The sequence below is a fragment of the Sphaeramia orbicularis genome, chromosome 17, assembly GCF_902148855.1.
Source record: "Sphaeramia orbicularis chromosome 17, fSphaOr1.1, whole genome shotgun sequence".
NCBI lineage: Eukaryota > Metazoa > Chordata > Actinopteri > Kurtiformes > Apogonidae > Sphaeramia > Sphaeramia orbicularis.
In genome coordinates this window covers 18,253,293-18,279,468 of record NC_043973.1, presented here as the reverse complement: position 1 = coordinate 18,279,468, position 26,176 = coordinate 18,253,293, and the positions used below count along the sequence as shown (strand labels likewise).

Below are 26,176 nucleotides of genomic sequence, written 5' to 3'. Positions count from 1 at the left end.
CTCTCTCTCTCTCTCTCTCTCTCTCTCTCTCTCTCTCTCTCTCTCTCGCCTGTGCAGCCTTCAGTCCACTGAGCCCAGCTCTGGTTTGCTTTGGACCGGGTCCGGTGTGGAGGTTTGACACTATTCACTGACACGTCACATGGAGCCGAGTTAGAACCTTTTCCATCGCATTTTTTTTTTTTTTTTTAATTTATAAGTAATTTATTTAGATTTTTTTTTTCACCATACCCTGTACCCTGTGTGTGTTGTGCGCTTTTTCCAGACTGGACCATCGTTTTTCAGAGTCGCATTTACAGTTAAATCGTCGCATTATTTGTTCCAGCTCAGAGGAGCCATGTGGTGCAGACTGTCTGTGCTGCTCTTCTGCTGGGCTGTGAGTGGAGTCAAAGCTGTGGAGGTGAACACCAGCACGGCTCCTCCACTGGTGAAGATGCTGCAGCCCACCGTTATAAACACCACTGTGGGTTCGGACACCACCGAGCCCTTGGAAGATGAGGTGGACAACCAGGAGAACATCATCAGCCAGGTCAGTGCAAAGTCATTAGAAAAAAAAAGAGTTCTAAGTACAAAATACTCGTACAAAATCTTTTAAATCAGTTGTAAAAGTTCATGCAATTGACTTTTTGTCCTCATTTGTTTCCACTCACAACATGCATTTTCACACACACCTTGTTTATAGAAGGCAAACACAAAATTAAAGAGCAAAAAAAGCAAAAATTCCCATTAAGTGACAGTTATTTTAACACTAGTATTGCCAACTCCTGTTATTATTATTATTATTATTATTATTATTATTATTATTATTATTATTTTATTTTTATTTATTTATTTATTTATTTAGAACAGCACAGTTTACAATACAAAAATAGCTTCTTTTTTTTTTCATATCAAATATACAAAAGAAAAACATTTACTATTGGCTGTTTAAAACTTTGCGAGAAGTTTCTAAATGACGTCAACGCCCAATTTGCATAATTGAACACGTGCGCGCAATTGTAATGAACGATGTAGAACAGGAGACTAATAACACTGCGGGAAAGACGAAAAGTGAGTATAAAATACCCTAAATATGTTTAGAACTACGAATGAAGTATACTCTGTAAATTCTATTTTGTTTTTTTTAATGTCACAAACCAAACCCTCATCTTTTATCCGGCCTACAGTCACAAAGACAGCGGGGGAGTTGCTTAGGGTATTATTCGTCGGCTAAAATTTACTTAGGGGGTCAAATGAGTGGCCATTTTTGTCAAAAAAGAAAAGTTGTAAGAAATGTATACAACTGTGTTGAAATAATGCTAATACACTTGTGCACAGACTACTGATATTATTTGACAGTGGAAGCTATATTTTCAGAAATATTGGATTTTGAATAGCACGTGTATATGAAAACTTTTGCTGGTGGACGGACGTGACATTACCCATGATGATCTGGTCAGTACCAGTACTTTATTAGTAATAAACTTATATACTTACTATTGCTAATTCTCCTCTTATTCATAAATGTTAGTATTGTGGATCTAAAACAATAACAGCTGACACAAAAACACAAAATGTGGCAGTGGACGGATGTGACATGGTTGTTACAGATCCCATCATACTGATGCTCGGCAGCCATGTCACCGTTTCCACAAATGATCCCTGTGCAAAAACTAGTATCAGAATTATTTATTGTATAGTTTATCATCATACTAAAGAGGAAATAACAATATAGAATTGTTATTTCTTTATAAAAATGCTTATTATTCGAAAACTGTTGATTTAAAAAGTGACATGTGACATTCTTAATGTATGTATTTGCGTAACATAAGCAGGATGGATCAGCACCATACCCCATATTGCAACCTGTAAAAATAAAACATGTGATATGTAGTATATAATCTTGTAAGAAAAATTGGGGACTCTAAAAGAATAGAATATTAGTTTTTCAGGTAAATTCAGTTAAAATATAACTTGGCCATTTATGACATGAAAATATAGCATTAATTGTGATGAAATTGGACATTTTTGAGCTGAAAACATAGTTCACATGACCATCAACATGTTGCAACAGAACTGAAATCCTGTAAATTTGCATAACTTGCATTTACCAACACAAAGTTCCTTTGGGGATTCACTTCTATTGATTTCTAATGCACAAAGACATAAATAAGACCTCTAAGCAAATTTTAGCCGTCGTGTTTGTTTAGTTTTTAGCCTCATTTTCAATAAGTGTTGTTTGGTTTTTAACTTTACAATCCACTTAGGAGCCAACAAGTCATGGAACTGGAGCAAAAGGACACAAAAACTAGGTATGCACTGATACCACTTTTCTTCCAGGCCCGAGTACAAGTACTTACATTTGAGTACTTGCCAATACCAAATACCGACAGGAGTACTTAATAATACCATTACAGTTCATAGTTACTTTTGAAAATGTGCTTTATTGTCATTGTCATTAGTTTGACTGTAACAATGTGCTGCTACTGACATTTAATGCATTGGAATGAGCGTTTCTCAATCAATCCACCAGGGGGCACCACTATTAATTAACCATACTGGCTGAATACCACAAAGAAAAGTAAAGTTTTTTGAGAAGAAGAAATTCACTAATAACTAGAAAAGCACTTGGAGAGTGCAGACCTCCGCCAAGGCAGATCAGTGCCCCCCCAATACTACATATAACATATTTAATATTTACTTACTCAAGTCATTTTTTGCTGTGTTAACACTGGATCATAATTGTAATAGTAGTTTTTAACCACCAAATACCATATTTTAGTGTCCTCTAAAATAATTTTGTGCAAATATCACTCCTACTTTGATGAGATTGTATGTATAGTTAGAATATGAATGTCAAAAAGAAGACAAATAAATAAACTAGAAGCACTCGGAGAGCGCAGACCTCCACCAAGACAGATCAGTGGGCCCCCGTGCCCCCACTGATCACCACCAAAATGTAATCATTTGTTCCTTGTGCCAGTATCAACATTTCCTGAAATTTTCATCCAAATCTGTTCTTAACTTTTGGCGTTATCTTGCACATGGACAGACAGACAAACAAAACAAACAAACAAACCAACGCTGGCAAAAACATAACCTCCTTGGCGGAGGTAATAAACATGGTGACAACAGAGGTAACACTAATATGGGTATTAATGTTAATATTGATGAAGATAGTTGTCATAAATATGTCAGTAGTTTTTTAACTAACTCACACAGTCGCTCTTTGAAAAGATCTGCTACCCTCCACGGTTCCTGGTGGTATTCTCCATCTGGGTACGCATCCGCGAGCACCTTGAAAACAGATGGAATGTATGCGGAGGACGGACAGAATGCTCCGACCGTTTGTGTCTTTAACATTACTTCCAGTCAGCGTTACTTTTGTCACCGTGATTTATTTTGAAAAATCTCCTCACTGCTGACATTACTCCTCCGCCGCATGCCTGCTGCACTTAACTGCGAATGTCATGCTACCTTAAGTGGTGTCGGTGCGGTTCTATCAGAGTACTTTTATGAGTACAAGTACACATGCTGAGTATCAGACCTGATACCTGATACTGGTATTAGTATCAGTGCATCCCTACAAAAAACTGTCAATGGCAGTGGCAGGGATCTATATTCAGTGTAGTGATTTGTTTTAGACAAAGAACAATACATGCTTTCACGTCAGAGTCTCCAAAAGTTTCAATAACACCACAAAAAGTTGCAAGATTTTTTGCTAGTTGCTTTTTGATAGAATCGCTAAAGGGGTCTGAAAAACCATTAAATGTAAAAGTGGCTAAGTTGGCTACACTGACTTTTTTAGTGTGCCAAACAAACCATGTGATTTTTGATGGCGTGGCAGAAAATTTTGTGTCATTTAAAGGGAAAATATTGCTTTTAAAAATAGCTGAAAGTTTCCAATCAAATTTTAAAAGTAGCCAAATTTGTAGCTATGTGCTTTTTGGAAGAAGAAAAAAAAAGGTTGATAAATCTAGGAACAAATTGCTAGGTTGGCATCAATGTGAACAGCAACAAGCAGCTATCACTATGTTTCAGTCTGAAGCATGGACGTCTCATTTTAGCTCAGTAACTTTAACCAAATTTTTCTCTTTGTTTTAGTGCAAGAAAAGTAAAATTATTCATTCAATTCTGAAAATATTTATATTTACAAACTATCCTCTCCCAAAAAACTGCAATTTTAGCAATATTATGTCTTAATTTATCCTTTATACATGTGTATTACAGATTGGAGTGGATAGGCACAAAACATTTTGTAACAGGCATAGTATTAACATTTATAAGTTTGAAATATGGAGTTGTCATTTATAGGTTAATATTTTACCGGTATGACCTGCTTGAGATTGAACCGGGCTGTATGTGGCCCCAGAAGTATAATACTGTATTGAAACACTTAAACTTGACATATGTTCATATTTATTATGGTTCATGTTTTGCACTGTATCCTGCCCTCACCAAAGACCAAATAACAACTTCCACCCAACTCAGAATACTCAGATCATGTTTTTTACTGCATCAAATCCTTTCTTGCATATGTTTTGGCTTGTCCCAGTCTTTTCCATACATGCAAAATCCTATTTACAGACCTTTTATATGAGATGGATAAGCACTGATTGCTCATTCAGCATTTATATTAAAGGGTACCTGTAGTAACTTTTCACTGTAAGCTATTTGAAAAGATCATGTATAATGCTAGCGGTTCCATCTTGTAACTTACATTATAGACTGTTGTCAAATACGCACAAGTACTAAGTCACTGCTCCGTCAGTCAGGCATGGTCGGCAACATGTTGCCTCCCTCATGGGCTGTTCCAGCACCAGTTGTGACGAAATAATGTTGTGTTGTCCAATTACCTGGGCTGCGATTGACTGGCCACAGGCCCCGTGCAGCAGTCACCAGTCTAAGATGACAGAATTATGGGCCAGTGGTGGGTCGTGTCTCTAGGACAATGGTGGAGTGCCAAGCTTACGGCTGCACAAATATCCATGTATCACTTTTGACCACCAATGGCTGCTCCCTATTGGTTCTGCCCCTGCGTGTAATTCCCGTTATAAAAAGGTCCAGTGCAATTAATGTCATACGCATGACCAGTACAAGTACGCTTTAAGGAATTTCACACAGGAGCTTTAAAGATTTAGGATTATGCAAGAAATTTCTGTCAGCTGTGAACAGATACTTTCAACAAATCCAACAGTGTTCTGGAGAAGACATCTATTGTGTTAAGAAGGTGATGATGAAAACCATGCGGATCCAGTTTCAATAAAATCTCATTTGTCAGCAGGCTTTGTGTGTCACATCCTAATCTCATCAGATAGCCTACTTACTCTTAAGTCTCAACAATTATTTTCCATCTTCTGTAGATCATTGTTGGAAATCCTCAGAGGAATTGAAGACACTTGTGCTTTTTGGACACATGTTGCTTATTTACTGTAAACTGTGAATTTCTTATTTCCAAGAGGAAAATGAGATTTAGGATGCTATTAGACACAGCAGCTTATTTCCTGCAAAACTGGACTACAGCATGTATAATTTCGTTTTCCTTTGAACACGCTCCAAACCACATAGTTTGTCAGTTCAGTCTGCATGACGTGGTGAATCTGACCCAGAGTTGTGTGTGTGCACCATGGTAAGAGTGTGCATCTTTGTGGTGGTTTGTTATGTAATACCAAACTGTAAGCACTCCAAAACCAAAAATGACTGTTTGTAACTATCTCCAGGCTATCACTAGGTTCACCGCAGCTGCAGCTGCAGCTGCAAATCATCACACACATTGCAGTTTGTGTTTGTGTAAGTTTTCATCAAGTTAAGTTATGGAGTTCTTTGTATTGACCAAAAACTCTTTCTCCTCATCTCTCAGTTGCTGGGTGATTACGATAAAGTCAGGACTGTGTCATCAGGGTCGGACTGTGTGTGCCGGTGTATTGTTCGACCAATCAAACGATCAGACTGCAGCCGTTTCCATGACAGCAGCACAGCAGCTTCTTCCCGGGACTTCTACACTGTAGAGACAGTAACCACAGGGACAGACTGCAAGAAGTGTGAGTGCATGGCTCCACCTTCAGCCGTAAACCCCTGTGAGGGAGAGTACAGATTTAAAAAACTACAGGAGGCCACCAAGGATGACATTAAGGTATGTAGTTCATTAAATAAACTTGAGGTAAAATAATTTACTGTAACAAAGTGTTCATATTTTTCTGTTACAGTCTTTCTTTCATCCATATTTGAAATTTTCACCTGTTTGTGTTTTTCTCTTTAGTTTGCGACTATTATTGATTTGTTGGAGGGGTCTCTGTATGGGATGGACTTGTTAAAGCTCCACTCTGTCACCACCAGCTGCTGACCAGAGTAGAGAACATAGAGAAGGTGAGCTCACAGGGAACAGCCCTGACAATTGGGACCTTTCTGGGTCGTGGAGGGCTACAATGTTTTAATTTCTTTGCTCTTTCTTTTTGTTATTTGAGTATTGCATAGATTGGCATAATTGTGTAACTATGTAACTACTTTAACAAGTAAATCAAACTAATGTTAACACACAATTTCATGAATAATAGATAAAACAACCCTCTCTTCTTTTGATAAATCACAATTCCAGAAAAATGTGGTATGTTTTATTTCCAAAATGGCAGATTTTCCATTTTTTCAGCTTTGATACTGTACAATAACACTAGGGTGTGGTGTTTTGGACTTAAGAAGGAGGGAAAACCATGCAATCTAGGTGAACTTAGCTTTTTAAAATAATATTTTTCTCAAATGTATAATATATCATGCTTACATACTAAAGAACTACTTCTCATGACAGTAATTAGGCAACTCCGCAGTTTCCCTCTGTTCTACAGAGCCTTAAAGCATCACTTTCCTTTATTGTTAAGGTTTTACAGCCCACAGCTTTATTGTTTTGATTCTCTCATAACTGCAGAAAGTTGTGGCTAAAAGTAGTGTTTGCAGCCAAGAGGTGAAAGATGACAGACACTGTTTATGTTGGTTTGGTTTTAAATGCTAATTATAAGGCTATTGATGTTCAATTGGTCTTCTATTAATGTGTCTGAACAAAAGAAAAAAGAAAAGTAAAATGCTAATTATATGAGAGAACACTCTTTTTTGCTGTTATTTTGTTGTTCAGTAATTGCTCTTTGCTTATTAACTGTTTATTTTAATTAACCACTAAACTCTTGTATTGATCATTATTATAATGCATTAGATTATCATTAGAACAATGACCTGTAACAGAAAAAAATGGCAATTTTATGTAATGTGGAGTTTTTGCATAAATTATTGAATGGTTTTAGCCTGTCTGTACCTCATTGTACATTTTCAATGGAAAAATCACAAATCAAATTGTGGATTGTGATTGTCACAATAAGTATTATCATGTAATTTTACCAGTTCAACTGATTGCATATTTGTTCAAATGTACAATTTGGTGATATTTATATACTCAAATATTCCAGTTTTTACCCATAATTTGAAACAAGTTCCTAATAGCCTATGTCAAGTTGTTTACATGGCTAACAGTCATGAATATCCTTACATGTCTAAAGAATCCTCTAAAGACCAGGATAATATCGGCCTGTTGCACATCTTCACATGAAAATGTTCCAAGCCTAATTCAGAATGAATTCTGTATATTAGTAGAATACTAATAATGTGCATTTAAGCATGGTACTGGTTTTTTTTTTGTTTGTTTTGTTTACCTTTAGGTATAGGATAGTGTATAGTACTAGCCAGGGTGGGGCTTTTAAATTTGAATTCCTCTTGTTTTAGATGTGTCCTCTTTATTAATTATATTTGTGCTTTGCAGGCTTTTGCAGGTAATTTTACTGAAAAAACAAGAGAGAAAGAACGTGCAAAGGAAAGAGCAAAAGAAAAAGAGAAGGAGAGAAAACTCAGCAGAAAAAGAAGAAAGTAAATGATCTAGAGCGTATTGGACTGAAAAGTGGAGCAGCTAGTGCCAACAAGCAGGTACAATTGAAAATTTATCAGACCAGAAGCCAAACACCACTCTAGCAAAAACAAAAAAAATTTTTGTCAAACTTAAAAATTTTCAAATTTTAATCTGCAGAAAAACTATGAAGAACGTTATCAGGAGATCAGATGAAGAAGAGCCACTTCAAGATGAACCTGGAGCAACAAAAGTCCATCAAAATAAGACAGGGACTCAAAAGCCTGTCAAAGACAAAAACAGCGTGGTGATAAGAAGGCGTAACTTTTTATAAGGCTGAGGAGGGGAGTTACGAGGAGGAGGAGGTGGACAACAGAGGAAGAGGAGAGAATAGTAAGTTTAATGTGCTGACAGTAAATGGAGAGTGGATGCACTTGCAGTTACTTGTATGTTGTATATTTCAGTTGTTACTTGATTTACTAGTGTGTTACATTAAGGTTAAGCCAGACCCTACATTATGTCTGCCTTCACTCATTGTCAGCGTTGTGCAATTGCCGGAGGGGTACTGTCAGTCTGGCACCATGCACTCTTTTGGGAACATGGGGGAAAAAATTATTTGAAGTATTTGTGCTTGTAAACAAATCTTCTTCATCTTGGGTAGCACAAAGGTTTAGGATGCAGTGACAATGCTCTTTGCAAAACTGTGTCAGGGTAGAAGTTTGTGTAGAAGTAAGTGGGATTAAAATGACTAAATCCCCACGAAATAAGAACAAGTGGCATGTCGTTGTCTTCTCGAAGGTGGGTGCGGCTTAGTAGCCGTACTGGTAGTTACGTGGTAGAATTCTCGCTTGCTACGTGGGAGGCAGTGGTTGGATTCCCAGCCAATGCATATTTTGCTATATCACATTACTGGACAATATTTTTAAAATGCTAAACTACTACTAAACGCTGTTCCATCACTAGAGATTGGTCTAGCACCCCCCATCCTCATTTAGAACAAGGAATTTACTGTTTTTTGCTTGTTTGTATGTCTTTTAATGAATCACGCTGGTCTTGGGTGATGCTAAAGTCAGGATACACCAACAGTGCCTCAGCAAAATTGGGTCAGAAGAGGTGTGTTTTGCCCAGGAGAGATGTTAGCCCATCAGGAGCCTAACTTGCTATACTACGAAACTTGATTACAATAGTAGCAGTTATATGTGGAACTTATACCTGGAAGTGTGTAAAAGTATTTCAGGAAAGTGTAAAACTGTGTTCAGATCTACTCTATTTTTTTGTCTTACAGTGACTCTAACAGCAGGTTGTTTCGGTGGACTTACTGATCTCTGACCAGCTCCCACCTACCAGCCCTTACCCTATACAGATTCCTGAACTTGCCATGACTGCAAAACCAGTCACCAAGGACCAATCAAAACTCTGAACAAGGATACCCAGCAACCACTGTTTCCAACACTTGACATCGACATCCTGCCAACCACAGCTACAACCAAACCAGCTCCCACAACCGTCAGACTCACAACAAGACCAACCTCCAACATTGAGCCAACAACTCCAAAACTAGTGACAACCAAGCTGGCATCTACTTCCAAGAAACTGCGACAACCACAGCCCCTTTCCCTCAACATAAAACAGCACCTTCAGATACCAGTACTGGAAAACCAGTTGAAGCGTCTCCAACAGAGTCTCAGTCAGGACCCAAAAGTCAGATTAGTTGGACAGAAAGCCCCGCTGACCAGCCAAAGACCACCAAAAAGCTGGTAAAGATAAATACATTTTAAATATAATCACCAGGAGCATGTATACAGCTAAACCATGTTATATACTATGTAGTCAGTGCGATGAACTGATTTCTTCTCTGTGTATTTTGAAGGTTTGTGTAAGGACACAGTAGCTAGCATCTCTGAACCCGTGCAGTACAACTCCTATGGCTTTAGTGATGGAGCCTGGATGAGGGATGCTCGTGGCCATGGCAGCGTTATCTACCTCACTAATGGTCACTATGGCAGCAACCTTCTGGAGTACAGAGACATGGACAGCTTTAAATCAGGTACACAAGTTCCTTTGTCTGTGTGTCTGAGTGCAGAAACAGATAAATCTATGCTCTATTTCTAACGATGTTACAAAAGGTTTTAAGCATCATTCGCAGCTGCAGACACACTTTGTAACTTGAACAGATGACAGAAATTGGACATTTTTCCCTTAATCACAACCACTTTAGCTCTTGGGTCTTTGTTTTGTTTAAGGAAAATTTAATGCATGAAGTAAAGATCAGGCGTTTTTCCATGAAGGTGGCACCTTATTGCTGTTAATTCCAAGTGTGTAGGCACAGTAATGCCAAGTCAAGTTGGCAAAGGGAGACATGCCTTATTGCCTGAGCAAGGACACTGTTCAGACAAAATCAAGAAAATTTAGGGAATTATATGATGTCCTGTCATGATCTGTTTTGGTATGTCAGTATTCTGTACTTCAGTGGTACAGTTCTCAAATGGCATTTTGGAAGAAGGGTGCCAATGCATGTGTGGCTCTTCTTATGACCTGTTTGTGTTTTTGCACACAAATCACTTTGTCTTGGGTGGGACTAAGGTCAGGATGCAGTGACAGTGCCTTTGCAAAATTGTGTCATTGGAGATGTTTGGTTGGTGGAATATTTGCCAGTGGAGCAGTTCTATCATTACCTAAAGACCAATTAAAGGTTTTTTGACCACCATATTTAAAGTACAGAGTAGTCTGGGTCCGTGTCATTTAACTAGAAAAGAATGAATGCTAAGCAGCAAGAGTCCATGCAGAGTTTTCTGTCCTAACACAACATACACGGAGCTTTCTGTCTTATATTGCCACAAGTATTGTGACACCTCTGGCATTTGAGCAAAACCCTGGATATAATTATAATTTTGCTCTCTTATAAAGATGCAAGTGTTCCAACATCTTCTGAGCAAAGTAGCAGCACTTCTCCTCGTTAGTATAGTGGTGAGTATCCCCGCCTGTCACGCGGGGAGACCGGGGTTTCAATTCCCCGACGGGGAGGCTGTGTTTTGTGCTGCTCTGTGTTATGGTGCAAAGCCTCTGATATCCCTTTTCCACCAAAGCAGATCCAGCACCAGGGCTTGTCTAGAACTGGTTTTATTGTTTCCACTACCAAAGAACTGCCTGAGGGCTAGGAAAATTGGTTCAAGAGTACCACCAATTGTGTTTTGGGCCACAATACAGTTATACTCAAGTACTCATTGGTCAGAGGCTGGAGGCGGGACTGTCCTTACCTAAAGACCAATTAAAAACTTGTGACCACCATATTAAAAGAACAGAGCTAGTATAAGATGCTTTTGGACCAATAAGTTCTAGTCATCACAGTTCTACAAACTGTCCACCAATGTTGTTGTAGGAATTACTGTCTCAAAAGGGGAACTTTTTTGTTTTGCATTCCCACAGGCAGTGAAGCAGTTGTAAACTGTCAAAAGACCCTGCCTTGGATAGGAGCTAAATATGGTTTATATGAAGTGAGGTCTGTGATGTCTAGTTCCTACACTGTCCAAATGTGTGAAAAAGTTCCTGAAAAGCCTATAGGACTTCCTGTGATAAAGCTGCTTTCACTGCTGTATAGCGGCGGTGATTACTTGGTAAGTGAGGCATATTGGTGAAGCTAGTCAGTGATATTAGCTGCTAGTTAGCAGTTAGCTGGAGAACTTTTTCATTTTGCATTCCCACAGGCAGTGAAGCAGTTCTGATGACAGACAGTTTAAGGCAGGTAGGGATGAGGGGTTGGATCAGGGAGGAGATTGGAAATTAGGATCCTGAGAGCTGGACTGCAGCTTTGGAGTACTTTCCCTGGTACTCTGTTGGGTTCTTGGGTTCACTTTCCTCAGTTCACTCTTCACTTGGTGTTATTGCAGAGTTAGTGAGGTTTTACTGAAGGTGTAAAACTTGGCAAGGCAGGATGAAGAAAGAGAAGCCAATTTTTCCAGTTCTTCTCAAGTTCTGAGAGAGCCCTTTTTTTTTCTTTATTTTTATTCTTAGTTGAGCTGGTGCGAGGGGGGAAGTCAACAGAATTCACACCAGTCTCTCATATGTGACAGCCAGTGAAATTGCTGCATGACTTTTTAGTTGTGATGAGCTGAGGACTTGAATTTTGGATATTTTAAGTCACTTGTGAACATAAAAGACAAATCAGTCAGTTAAATTAGAACACTCAGTGGTAGCTGTGATAAGCTCTCACCACTTATCTGAAGCGATGAATAATGGAATTTAACCTGAAATACATAACAATGATTTGAATGGGGTGCAACTTTGCATTTCTCTCTGAGGTCTCTCTGAGGGGTTGTCAGCCATTGGTGGTTCAGTGGTAGAATTCTCAGCTGCCACACGGGAGGCCGGGTTCGATTCTCGGCCATGCATAATGTTTTACTCTACTATGGTAAGATTTTTGGAAATACCATATCATCAAGGTAAACATAAATTTGGGTTTAATATATTATATATATATATATATATATATATAATATATATAATATATATATATGTGTGTGTGTGTGTGTGTGTGTGTATATATATATATATAAATATATATATAATATATATATATATTATATACATACACACACACACACACACACACACACACACATCTAGAGCCTGGCCGATTATCAGGCCAATTATAGCATATCACCAATAAATCAACAATTGGCCAACATGTAGCCGATATATTAACTTTTTTTGCTGTGCGGAGATTCTGTCGCTCGTTGCTCCTGTGTGTGTGTGTGCTGCCCGGAGAATAAGAGGAACATATACTATATATATATATATTATATATATGTATCTATATATATGTGTGTGTGTGTGTGTGGTGTGTGTATATATATATATATATATATATATATATATATATATATATATATATATATATATGTAGAGTAGTCATTCATTCACTCACTCATTCATTCAACATTCAACTACAAAGAATGAAATTTGAAGTAGCATTTTCCAAATAAACAAACAAAACAACTAAACTGCAAAACTAAACATTGCACTACTATATACAATATGCACTATGTACATAAGCATCAATGCATCAATTTTGGCGCAAGGTCTACACCAAAGTACTCCAGCCAAGTAGGGTCATCTGTCCCTCAGTCACACTCTTTGTTTTTATGTCTTCAAGCCACTGTTCTTTTGGAACAGTCTCTGTAGAAGGGCAGTAGACTCTCCCCTTACATTGACAGTACCCTATTGCTTCTGTTCTATATTGTCCGCACTTCTTGCACGTGTTATGCAGTACTTTACAATTAAGTTTCTAGCATTAACAGCAGGAGTCACAGGGGTGGCAGGAGGAGGACGGGCTGAGAAGGGGTTGACGCCAGGGCCTGTGTGACAAATATCATGGGCACCTGAGAGCTCATTGGAGCCAGTATCAACAGCTTAGGGCAGAGGGTGGAGGAGATGGAGCAGGGAAGAGCTGTCACTGGGAATGCAGCTTCATGGCCACGGGTTGTGTTGTGGCAGGTGCAGCCTTTCTTTTTACCTGAGTTTGCGCACAGTGCTGATAGACAAAGTGGTACTGATGTGCAGGGCCAGGCTGGGGGTTTGGGTGGGTGGGTGAGCTTTGTGGTGGTACCTGTCTCCGTGTAGAGTTGCACCCCTGGAACATCCTGGATGCACTTCACATGGCACTTCTGCACACGCCAGATATGCTCCATGCACACCTATTCCAGGAGTGGCACCCCTATAAGATCCCAGCCATTTGTCCCTCCTAGTTCCTGCAGCAGCCACTCAATCAGTTGGATGGTGGCTTCCTCACCACGTGTCCTTCGGCGGCAGTAGTCTGGCTCAATTCCTTTTTACTGATCGTGGCATCCACCTTGGCATCAGTAATGGCTGGTCACCCCCTCGCAGCAAAGCTGTCTCTTTGCCCACCTGCAACAGAGTGAAGTCACCTGATCCCATTCAAAATACAAGCGCACAAGCAACCCACGATGGCAGGGTAGAGTGGATGGGCGTCTGTGGTACAGACCGACAGCCATTCGCACTCATAAAATGCCAAATGTCCAGCCGTATGTGGAGTTGTGGCCACTCCCCAAAACTAGTCTGAAGCTTGCTTGCCCCTCACTCCACACAGCAGCCAGAGTGCATGTAGAGTAGAACCGTGGGGGCAACTGCCTCCTGGCGATAGCGTGCCATCTCACCAGCCACCATCCTGTCCAGTCCTGGACCCTCCCGCAATGTTAGCACACTGGTAAGAACTTGGCCAATCGCGTTTCCAATGGAGGTTAACCAGAGGTCTGTTCCCCTGCCATGACCAGCCAGGTTTGTAATCTGAAATTTGACAACAGCAATGTCAAAAATTCAATATTTGAACACACAATAGTATTTGAAATAACTGAACTGAATCATTAGTTATGCCTTCAGAATGTTTTGAATGACCAGATTTGTAGAATGGCACATTACTTGGGGTACATTAATATCAATTACAGAATATTTCTTACCATTTTGGTTGAATCCATTTTTAATATGGAGCCAAACGATGACATGATATGCTGGCCTTGATGTGATCCAGGTGAGAGAGGATGTCCCTACCATACACTGACAGCAGCCAGCAACTGGTGGGCACATCAATGGGCTCTGGGGGCTGAAAATACATGTCATAGCTGTGATTGATTACACATTAATAGAAGAGTAATTTAAATGGTTTATGTCTTCACAATCAAGGTTTTAAGAATTTTTATTGTCACACATATAATTACTGATTTACAGTAAGTAGTGAAATTTCTGTGGTTACTTGCTTTGTGTGTGTGTGTGTGTGTGAGGGTTTTGTGTCATAATGGTGCAGTTTGGGGTAGACAGGGCTAATGTGTGTGTGTGTGTGCGTGCGTGTGTGTGTGTGTGTGTGTGTGTGTGGGTGAGGTGGGGGCTGTATGTGTTTCTGTATTGGTGCTATGCATGTGTAACTAATAGTGGTGCGCTGGGAGCCAGTGTGAGTGAATGTGTCACCATCTTTGCAAATCCGTGTACTGAACACGGAAAGACACTTGGATCGGATGACAGAAAAGAAGACTGACATGAGATTAATACCACTGAAGGCGAACCCTTATTGGGCTCGAGTTCAGGTGGGTGACTCTCACCATTACCACTGAGGTTTTCATCCATTTCACTCTCTTTCCGTAGACATTCCTCCGCTGTCTTCTCAGGTTCTGAGAGAGACCATTTTTTTTCTTTGTTTTTATTCTGAGTTGAGCTGGTATGTGTGGGTGAAGTCAACAGAATTCACACCAGTCATGCATCTCTAATATGTGACAGCCAGTGAAATTGCTGCATTAGTTTGTAGTAGTGGTGAGCTGAGGACTTGCATTCTGGATATTTTTAGGCACTTATGCAGATCAAAGACAAAATCAGTCAGTTAAATTAAAACACTCAATGGTAGCTGCGATAAGCTCTCACCACTTACCTTACGTGATGAATAAACAGAATTTAAACTGAAAATACGTTACAGTGATTTGAATGGGGTGCAACTTTGCATTTCTCTCTGAGGTCAAATGGGCTCATCAGCATTGGTGGTTCAATGGTAGAATTCTCACCTGCCATGCGGGAGTCCTTGGTTCAATTCCCAGTCAAAGCATGATGTTTTTCTGTACCCATGGTGAGGTTTTTGATAAAACCATATCATTAAGGTAAACATAAATTTGGTTTTCTTTTAAATGGTGTGTATCAAGATTTTGTCTGTGGAACTTTGGACAGAAGTTCTATCATTACCTAAAGACCAGTTAAAGCTTTTTGACCACCATATTTAAAGAACAGAGCTAGCGTGGTCTCTGGTCCATCTCATTTAACTACACAAGAATAAATACTGAGCAGCAAGAGTCCATGCAGAGTTTTCTGTCCTAACACAACATACACTGAGCTTTCTTTCTTATATTGCCAAAAGTGTTGGGATGCCTCTTGCATTTGAGCAAAACCCTAGATCTAATCGAAATTTTCCTCTGTTATAAAGATGCATGTGTTCCAACGTCTGCTGAGGAAGCTGGTAGCACTTCTCCTCGTTAGTATAGTGGTTAGTATCCCCGCCTGTCACGCGGGAGACCGGGGTTCAATTCCCCGACGGGGAGGTTGTATTTTGTGCTGCTCTGTGTTAATGGTGGAAAGCCTCTGATATCACTTTTCCACCAGAACAGATTGGGCACCAGTTCCCGATTTGGAACCGGTTTTTATTGTTTCCACTACCAAAAACTGCCTAAGGGCTAGGAAAATTGGTTCCAGAGTGTGACCAAATGTGTTTTGGGCCACAATACGGTTATCACCAAGTACTGATTGGTCAGAAGCTGGAAGTGGCACTGTCCTTACCTAAAGACCAATTAAAAACTTTATGACCACCTTATATAAAGAACAGAGCTAGCATAGCGGTTCGGATACAAAGCCCGGCTGGAGCCAGGCTATGCACCGAAATGTAAATGGGAGCTGATGGAGAGCCTTAAGGCTAATTTATGTTCCTTTATGTACGTAAACAGATTTGTCCGTTTCTAATGTTATCATGCGTCACTGCCTTCATGCTTCCATGTGTCCTGTGTTTCTCAATCAATCCACCAGTGGGTGTTGCTCTTAATTACCATACTAGACAATATCACAAAGAAGAGTAAAGTTTTATGAGAAGAAGAAGAAAGTCAGTAATAACAAACATGGCGACGACAGAGGAGATTTTACAAATGTAGATACTAATGTTAATATTGAGATGGGTAGTTGGAAGTAGAAGGACTGTGCTCCGCGTCCGACTCGAGCCGGGGTCCACTGCTTCCATCTCCAGCCTCATTTCCAGCTGGGGCCAGGGCTCAATGCATCTGGCTCCACCACATAATGCTCTAGCTGGGCTCCGCGTCCAGCTCAGAAGCAATGACAGTAGAATTCTGTAAGTCAGTCTTCTTCCAAAGCTCTAATATAAACACAAATTTTCCGGAAATGTCATTTGAAAGTGACAAATGAGCTGTACCGTAGCCCATGCTTGTACCGAACCGTGAGGAGTATACCGAACGTTACGATATGTACTGTTGCGCCCCTACTCTATTATAAAGATGCACATGTTCCAACGTCTGCTGACCACAATGGCAGCACCTCTCCTCGTTAGTATAGTGGTGAGTATCCCCGCCTGTCACGCGGGAGACCGGGGTTCAATTCCCCGACGGGGAGTCTGTCTTTTGCGCTGCTCAGTGTTAATGGTGCAAGGGCTCTGATATCCCTTTTCCACCAGAAGAGATTGGCACCAGTTCCCGATTTGGAACCAGTTTTTATTGTTTTCCACTACCAAAAACTGCCTAAGGGCTAGGAAAATTGGTTCCAGAGTGTGACCAAATGTGTTTTGGGCCACAATATGGTTATCACCAAGTACTGATTGGTCAGAAGCTGGAAGTGGCACTGTCCTTACCTAAAGACCAATTAAAAACTTTATGACCACCTTATATAAAGAACAGAGCTAGCATAGCAGTTCGGATACAAAGCCGGCTGGAGCCCGGATAAAGATGCACATGTTCCAACGTCTGCTGACCACAATGGCAGCACCTCTCCTCGTTAGTATAATGGTGAGTATCCCCGCCTGTCACGTGGGAGACTGGGGTTCAATTCCCTGACGGGAAGTCTGTCTTTTGCGCTGCTCAGTGTTAATGGTGCAAGGCCTCTGATATCCCTTTTCCACCAAAGCAGATCTGGCACCAGTGCCCAATCTGGAACTGGTTACCCCCGCCAAGGAGGTTATGTTTTGTCAGCGTTGGTTTGTGTCTGTCTGTTTGTCTGTCTGTCTGTGTGCAAGATAACTCAAAAAGTTATGGATGGATTTGGATGAAAATTTCAGGAAATGTTGACACTGGCACAAGGAACAAATGATTAAATTTTGGTGGTCTACGAGTGCTTTTCTAGAAAGACAGCGCAGACCTCCGCCAAGGCAGATCAGTGGCCCCCCCACCCCTGATCACCACCAAAATTGAATCATTTGTTCCTTGTGCCACTATCAACATTTCCTGAAATTTTCATCCAAATCTGGGGCACTGATCTGCCTTGGCGGTGGTCTGCGCTCTCCGAGTCCCTCTAGTTTTTATTGTTTCCACTACTAAAGAACTGCCTGAGGGCTAGGAAAATTGGTTCAAGAGTTTGACCAAATGTGTTTTGGGCCACAATACAGTTATAACAAGTACTGATTGGTAAGAGGCTGGAGGCAGGACTGATCTTACCTAAAGACCAATTAAAAACTTTGTGACCATTATATTTAAAGAACCGAGCTAGCATAGCATGCTTTTGGACCAAGACGTTCTAATGAACACAATTCTACTAACTGTCCACCAAATGTTGTTGTAGGAACTACTGTCCCGAAGGGGAATTTTTTTGTTTTGCATTCCCACAGGCAGTGAAGCAGTTCTAAACTGTCAAAAGACCCTCCCTTGAAGTGAGATCTGTGATGTCTAGTTTCTACACTGTTCAAATGTGTGAAAAGGTTACAGAACTTACTGTGATAAAACTGCTTTTAGTGCTTTATTAGTGGCGGTGATTACCTGGTCAGCGAGGCACATTGGTGAAGCTAGTCCATAATATAACTGTTAGTTAGTGGCTAGCTGGATCATTTTTTTGTTTTGCATTCCCTCAGGTAGTGAAGCAGTTCTGATGACAGACAGTTTAAGGCAGGTAGGGATGAGGGGTTGGATCAGGGAGAGATTGAAATTTTGGATCCCTTAGAGCTGGACTGCACCATTGGAGTACTCTCCCTGGTACTCCATTGGGTTCTTGGGTTCACTTTCCTCAGTTCACTCTTCACTTGGTGTTATTGCAGACTTAGTGAGGTTGTACTGAAGGTGTAAAACCTGGCCAGGCAGGCAGAAGAAAGAGAAGGCAATTTTTTCCAGTTCTTCTCAAGTTCCGAGAAAGACCATTTTTCCATTTTTTGTCTTTAGCTTACCGGCCGTCGTCCGTTGTCGTCTGTCGTCGTCTGTCGTCGTTGTCTGTCGTCCATTACAAAAATTTCGGTCGTCTTCTTCTCCGAAACTACAATTCCGATGACTTCAAACTTGGTATACAGCTTCTTTATGATGATGTCAACAAGTTAGTGAAATTATTTGGATCCGGATCTGATTCTGGATTTGGTGCGACTTTGAAAAATTTCCCCATTATAAGAGATAGGAAGTGGATCGATGCAATAACTCAGTAAATATAAATGATACCTTGGGTAAATTTCTACAGTACAGCCCTGATGGGGAGCTGACCAAACATAACGGCCACATGCTGATGAGGATCTTCTTCTGGATCCAGGAACTCACGGAAAATTTAACATGGGCTCTTATGGGGGAAAATTTTCAATCGTTTTTTTTCTCCCAAACTACAGTTCTGATTGACTTCAAACTTGGTATACAGCTTCTTTATGATGATGTCAACACAAGGTATTGAAATTATTTCGATCCTGATCTGATTCTGGATTTGGTGCGACTTTGAAAATTTTCCCATTATAAGAGATAGGAAGTGGATTGATCCAATAAATCAGTAAGTATCAATGATATTAAGTTGAAATTGGAATTTTTTACAGATCTGATTGGAATATGACCAAAACATGGGCTATTTCTGTAATATAATAAATACACATAACTGGGTGATAATAAATGGCATCTGGATACATTTCCCAAAGCTTTTAAGTTGGTCGGTAAGCTACAGGGCCATTGGTCCTATTTTGTTTTTATTCTGAATTGAGCTGGTGCGAGGGGGTGAAGTCAACAGAATTCACACCAGTCATGTGTCTCTCATATGTGGCAGCCAGTAAAACTGCTGCATAAGTTTTTAGTTGTGATGAGCTGAGGACTTGCATTTTGGATATTTTTAGTCACTTGTGAATATAAAAGACAAAATTAGTCAGTTAAATTAGAACACTCAGTGGTAGCTGTGATAAGCTCTCACCACTTATCTGAAGTGATGAATAAACAGAATTTAACCTGACATACATAACAATGGTTTTAATGGGATGCAACTTTGCATTTCTCTCTAAGGTCAAAAGGGGATTGTCAGCATTGGTGGTTCAGTGGTAGAATTCTCGCCTGCCACGCGGGAGGCCCGGGTTCGATTCCCGGCCAATGCATTATGCTTTTCTCTATGTTGGTACGGTTTTTGATAATAACATACTGTTAAGGTTAGTATAAATCTGTTTTCCTTAAATGTTTGTATGCATCAAAATGTTGTCTGCAATGGACAATGACACCATAGGTGATTCCTCTTTTTTCCATATATATGCATTCAATTCAACTTTATTGATAAAGCACATTTCATGTACAAGGCAGGCTCAGTGTGCTTCACAACAGGTATATGACATAGTTACCAGAGGCTGCGCTAGACATTTTATTGGCCGTCATTTTGATGGACAGGGTCGTAAAAATTTCGTCGTAACATATTATTATCCGGCATTTCAAATTTTATTTTTTAATGATAAAGAGATATATTTACTACTATTAATGTTCAAAACATCTCAATGATGCAGCAGCTGTAGTTGCTGCTGGCTGATAAACCAACATGATATCACGACTGGCATAATTATATACGCCACTTTTAATTGGTGTGTTATGCACTGAGGGTTAGGGTTCGGGCTATGTGAACTAGAGATCTACGCACAAATTGACATGCCATCAAATAACACATGAAAGGTAGAAAATGCGTACATGTAGCACACCAAATGCCATAAGAACTGGCGTATTTCTTGCTTGTCTGTCATCTTTCACCGCATCAGTCCCTCTTTTTTTAACCGAGTTTATCAATGCCATCACATTTACTGGGCTTTCTAAAATAACTAAGGAGACTCGGCTGTCTTCACATTTTGCGCTAGAAAAGTAGCATCTAATTTTGGCTAAAGTCAGCTAAACAATGACACAAGATTGGACACTGACTGATTAAAATGCACACTCACCATCAACTGGACAGGGGGTCTACTACAGGTGAACTAACGGTGAGTCATGTGACTGCAGTACTGCTGTTGTATTCAGTGTAGTTGTGAACAGTGGTGCTGTTGGTTCTATACAGGTAGGATGCAGTTGCGGCTGCTCATCTTTCAGACAGGGGAAGCTCATTGTCGGCTTACATAAAAAAAAATGTCAAGTTATTTAAACATAAATTCAACCCTCCGTTCCTTTTTAAGAAAATGGTCAGTGACCATTCTTCTCTTCTTCTTCTTCTTCTTCTTATTATTATTATTATTATTATTATTATTATTATTATTATTATTATTATTATTATCGTACCAAGTCGGCGTCTTTTCCAGGGACTGGACCAGTGTCCTCTCAATGTCCAGCAGAGCTAGGCTACTTAGATTGCCTTGGCCCATTGCGTTGTGGGTGTAAGACTTCAGCCTTTTTAAACAAGAGATGCTCCTTTCACTCTGACCTAGCCGACAGTTTGATTGATTTAACTATCTACAAAATTATATTAAACTCGAACAAGAAATGATTAAATTATGTAACTGAAACAAGAAAATGTTGAAACTATGTTAAATTGAACAAGGAAGTACAATGAGTGTGTTTATTTACGGTGCAAGAAATGAACGAGTAATTTCGTAGTGGTTTCTCTCTGATTTCACAGCAAAATGTGCGACGGTATTAAACTGAACTGTGTCAGTGAAGGAGTAGATCTGAAAACAGCTGTCAATCAAACGGGATTCAGCCTTTCGACTGATCCTCCAATCAGCACGTGGGATTCTGGCGTCCAGCCCGGCTGAGCTCCGCCCATAGCTCCATTCACCCCCAGAGACGCCCGGCGTCCGGGAGCGGGACAACATTGTGGTATTTATCCAATTACCGTCCAGTTTTGACGCAATGAAAAAAATTGTCCCATTCAGTCCCATTGAAGCCCATAGACGCCCACAGTCTACGGACAAATGCACTGAGCAGAGATCGAATGAGAAAACAGCACAACAGGAATGTATGAGAAGTGAACAACATCTCGTCCGTTGATTTGTGATAAAGCTGATTCTGAACGAACTCATCTTTGAGATGAACGTGTTCTAACACATTTGTAGTCAATAAAATGTCAACACAACCGAACATATTTAACCATTAAATTTTCGTATTTTTAGGGGAAGCCAGGCTTCCCTTGCAGTCTATGAGAAATCGCCACTGGTAGGATGCTGTTATGGACTGTTTGATGACTTGTTAAGAGACAGACCAGCGATTCTGCGAGCAGGTTCTGTTCACAGTGTTGGGTGATAACTTTCTTTGGGTAGTGTTATGAGATTGGTGTGTGTGTGTGTGTGTGTTCCTTTAAGTGCGAGAGCGGTGTGTGGTGCGTGCGTGTGCATATGGTGTGAGTGGTCGAGCAAGGTGAGGGAGCAACAGTTTTGAATACAAGTGTGTATGAGGGACAGAAGGAAAAAGTGTTCTAACATCGATATACTGTGCATAAAATAAAAGCTGCTGTCTTCCACTACTGGTAAGGGAGTTAACCCCGACATTGGCCCTGGAGGAAATCTGCCCTGTGCTCGCTGACTACGGTCGGACGAGCTGAGCAGGAAAGGTTAACAGTAGATTACCCTCAGTATTTTAATCTGTCAAAATGACAATCGGCCTTCAGAATTTTCTGTCATTTAAAAAAAAAAATTCATCAATGACGGAATATTTTTGGTTAACACGACCTCTGATAGTTACAGTAAAAAACAGTCATGAAAAAGAGTTAAGTGCAAGTAAACAATCATATGTACACACACTTAAACTCACACTTACCCACACAACCACACATGCACACACACAACTCAACAGAACGCTGTCGAAAAAGATACATTTTTAATCTGTTTTTAAAGATGTCTTCTCATGTGGAATGTCTAACTGCATCAGGCAGGGTGTTCCATTTTTGTGGGGCATATACACTATACACCTCTTCTTGGATCTAGTGTGAGGGACAAGTAAGTTGTCACCACCTGTTGACCGAAGTGTTCTTGCTTGAGTGTAAATGATGAGCGTGTCTGTCATGTACTGAGGTGCAAGGCCATGTAGTGCTTTGTAAACCAGGAGTAAGATTTTGAAATCAATTCTTGTTTTAACGGGTCACCAGTGCAGAGATTTAAGAACGGGTGTGATATGTTGATATTTTTTGGTACTAGTGAGAATACGTGCAGCTGCATTATGAATTAGTTGTAACCTCTGAATACTGTCTACAGGGGTTACAGTGGTATTGTGTAAGAGGAGAAACCATTTTCCATCAATAGTTTTTATCACAGTTGTTGTCAAAGAGGACGTTTTTATAACAAGACAAGAATGTTTGTAGCATTAATATAAATCCATGTATTTATATCAAGCAGACTAGATTGCTGCAATGGTTTATTCACTGGACTCCCAAAATCATGTATGTATGAAATTACAGTTCTCAATGAGAAAGCAGCATTTTTACCTTAGTAGAATGTGTAATTTTTGAGATGGGTACAAAGATAATGTATGAGAAGCCCAAGATTTGGTCTATTACTTCATCAGCATCGTTTATGTAATATGCAGTCATCAGCATACTAAATGTTATGTAATAGCCTGACCACCTGTTTCTGTTTTTGTTGTGTGTTCTCTGTGCACAGGACAGGCGAGTAATTCATACAAACTGCCCTACAGTTTCACCGGGACAGGCCATGTTGTGTTTAATGGAGCTTTCTACTACAACCGTGCCTTCAGCAGGGACATTATCAGATATGACCTAAGGCACCGATATGTAGGCGCCTGGACCACACTCCATGATGCTTTACTGGAGGAGCAAGCTCACAGGACACAAACTGAAGTAAGATTGATGGTATAGTATACGTCAGCGTGTCCAGTACAAGAACATTGCATGATGATTTATCAGGAAACTGTACATGTGTGGAACTCAAAGGGTCAGAAAGGGGAAGAAAACATTACAAATCACTTGAGCTGAAAGGCAGCCAGTGGGGAGTGGAAAAAACTGCTTGACACGTTGTTGAGGATTTGTTTCTTGTTCAGTGCAATTCACATGAAGCACGGTTACTTTAGCTTGACCAATATGAAAGAGTACTTTAACAAGTACCTAAATATTCAGTGGCTGCCATTTTCTAGAGTTTTTCTGAGAAAAAAAAGACAAGAATGGTGCCATTGATGTGTGAATTTTGCCCAGTGGTGCTACTGGTTCTGGCTTTGCATAAAGAAAACAAAGAGAAAGATACAGCTAGCTTTTCTTTCTCCGAATAAACAGAACGTTAACAATTAAGCTCCCAAATTTACATAACTTCATCTTTAATCCATACACAACTTGAAATGACAGGAGTTCATTAGAATGGACTGAGCTTTTCAGAAGGGGGCAACCACTTCCAGCCATCTATTTTTTACAGGAAGCACTTTAGACTAGAAAGAAAATAGTATTCTGTGTTTTAAATGTAAATGAGAATCCTGCGTAATCAGGGCAGGGGATTAGGGAAACCTGAAATCTGAGGCAGATTACTTGTAGTGAATGATAAATGCTCCATACGTTTTATTTCTAGGTGGAGTTTGCTGTTGATGAGTCCGGCCTATGGCTTTTGTATCCTGCTCTGGACACTGAGGGCTTCCACCAAGAAGTAATTCTGCTCATCCAGCTCCGCCCACGGGACTTGCAACCAATCAGGAGCTTCCGTACTGGTCTCCGGCGGGGTCGCTATGGGAACACCTTCCTTGTTTGCGGGGTGCTTTATGCTGTGGATAGTATGGATCGTCGTTTTGCCAATGTGACGTATGCCTTTGACACACACACGTTTACACACACTATGCCGAGCTTGGCCTTCACAAACCTGCACTCACACACTTCACAGGTGTCGTACTGCCCACTGGACAAAAAACTGTACGCATGGGACAACGGGCATCAGATGATGTATGATGTTGTCTTTGCTTATTAGTTAATGACTGGACACATGGAGAAAATGAAAGAAACAAATTCACAGACGTCAGGAAAAAAATAAAATATTAAGCAAATGTTTTATGAAGCTTTTCTTTTGTAAGACTGTGGATCAGTCGAGTGGGATGTCTTTCAGTTTTGACCTCAGTTGCTGCTCTGCCACAGTGATGGCAGTTTGACCCAGTCACAGCAGCTCACAAGTTAAAGCCAAATGTCACAAGTTCCGACAAGGACAAAACCACAGGTCATGTTTGACAAAGTAAACGTGTAAATATGTTACTCTGCCTCTGTTCAGACGCTGCATCAGTGCCTTTCCTGCGATACCTGAACACAAGGGTCCAGCTGTAATTATATCTGTTCACACCTGACCTCATAGAGCATCACCACATTTGTCTTGAGTGATCACTTTTAATCAGTGATTGGATCTGAAATTTTCAGTAGATGTGCAAATTCAGAACCTTATCTGTAGCATAAAAAATGACACATTCATTTCAAGTTGATTTACATCAAGGAATAGACCTCACATTTTCAAGAGGACAACTTTGATTGTTTTAGGGTTTGGTTTTTTTGTGTTTTATTTTGCTTGGCATACATTTGGTTGAATCTTCAGGCACTTAAAAATGCTTCAGAATTTTGAGTGGATTGTATCTGTAGATATTCTATTTACTCATGAAGTAAGGGTGAACTCATTGTCATTCAGGCGAACTCAGGCAGCACATCCATGAACCACTTTATTAAACTTTAAAATACTTCGGGGTAATGCTGTTGGCATGTTAGTCTGCGCCCTGAGTGACTGGATAGAAATGCATCCAGAGTGTGTTTAGAACTAACATTTAAGTTGTCTGCTGGTGATTAGATTTGGCAGGATGGAAGTTTATCTGAACAGGGCCTCTGTTCCCCTATGTGAATGTGTTCTTCAGATTACAGAAGAGTTGCATACTCCTGTTTTTCATCATATGGCGATCCACTTCTATATGTGCCCATGAATGGCTCAAGAAGCTCCCATAATTACCTTGTCTACGCATTAGAAACACCATGGTTAGACGAGTGCAACAAATTTCAAGATCTGAATCTCTTGAAGTGTAACTGAGGAAAAGCAAGAAGGAAGGTCATCAAATGAACAGCTGGTTGCATTTTTGCCAACAGCAAATGTAGGGAATTTATTTACCAACCCTTCGTCTGACTGACTATATTTTCTTTGAGGTTTGGTAGAAATGTTGTCTGATTTCTGCCAAAAACATGTGACTACAAATAGTAATCAGTGGTTCTTTTTCCTCAGCTCTGTGTTTTATCATGAATATTGATTACTGTGCAAGTTTTTCAGCAAAAACCCACTGCTCACTGCTTAGTTTAGTCATAAGTCTCCATTAAGATACCGTTTTAATAATCATGTAAAGTGGGAATGATCTAAGCAGAATTTGCAGTTATTCAGTTAGGTCAATTTAACGCTTAACGATTTAACAACAATTTGATGAT

At 40.1% G+C, this 26,176-nt stretch overlaps 3 non-coding genes and 1 pseudogene across 3 annotated transcripts; all 4 read left to right on the top strand.

The window, feature by feature from the left end:
* The first annotated feature begins 224 nt into the window (after positions 1-224).
* On the top strand, positions 225-24,701 carry LOC115437352 (olfactomedin-like protein 2B; annotated as a pseudogene).
* Positions 15,877-15,948, top strand: trnad-guc (transfer RNA aspartic acid (anticodon GUC)). Its single transcript has one exon. It is a non-coding gene; the product is annotated as a tRNA-Asp (tRNA).
* Positions 16,949-17,020, top strand: trnad-guc (transfer RNA aspartic acid (anticodon GUC)). The gene has a single exon. It is a non-coding gene; the product is annotated as a tRNA-Asp (tRNA).
* Positions 19,867-19,937, top strand: trnag-gcc (transfer RNA glycine (anticodon GCC)). The gene has a single exon. It is a non-coding gene; the product is annotated as a tRNA-Gly (tRNA).
* Positions 24,702-26,176: the final 1,475 nt, after the last annotated feature.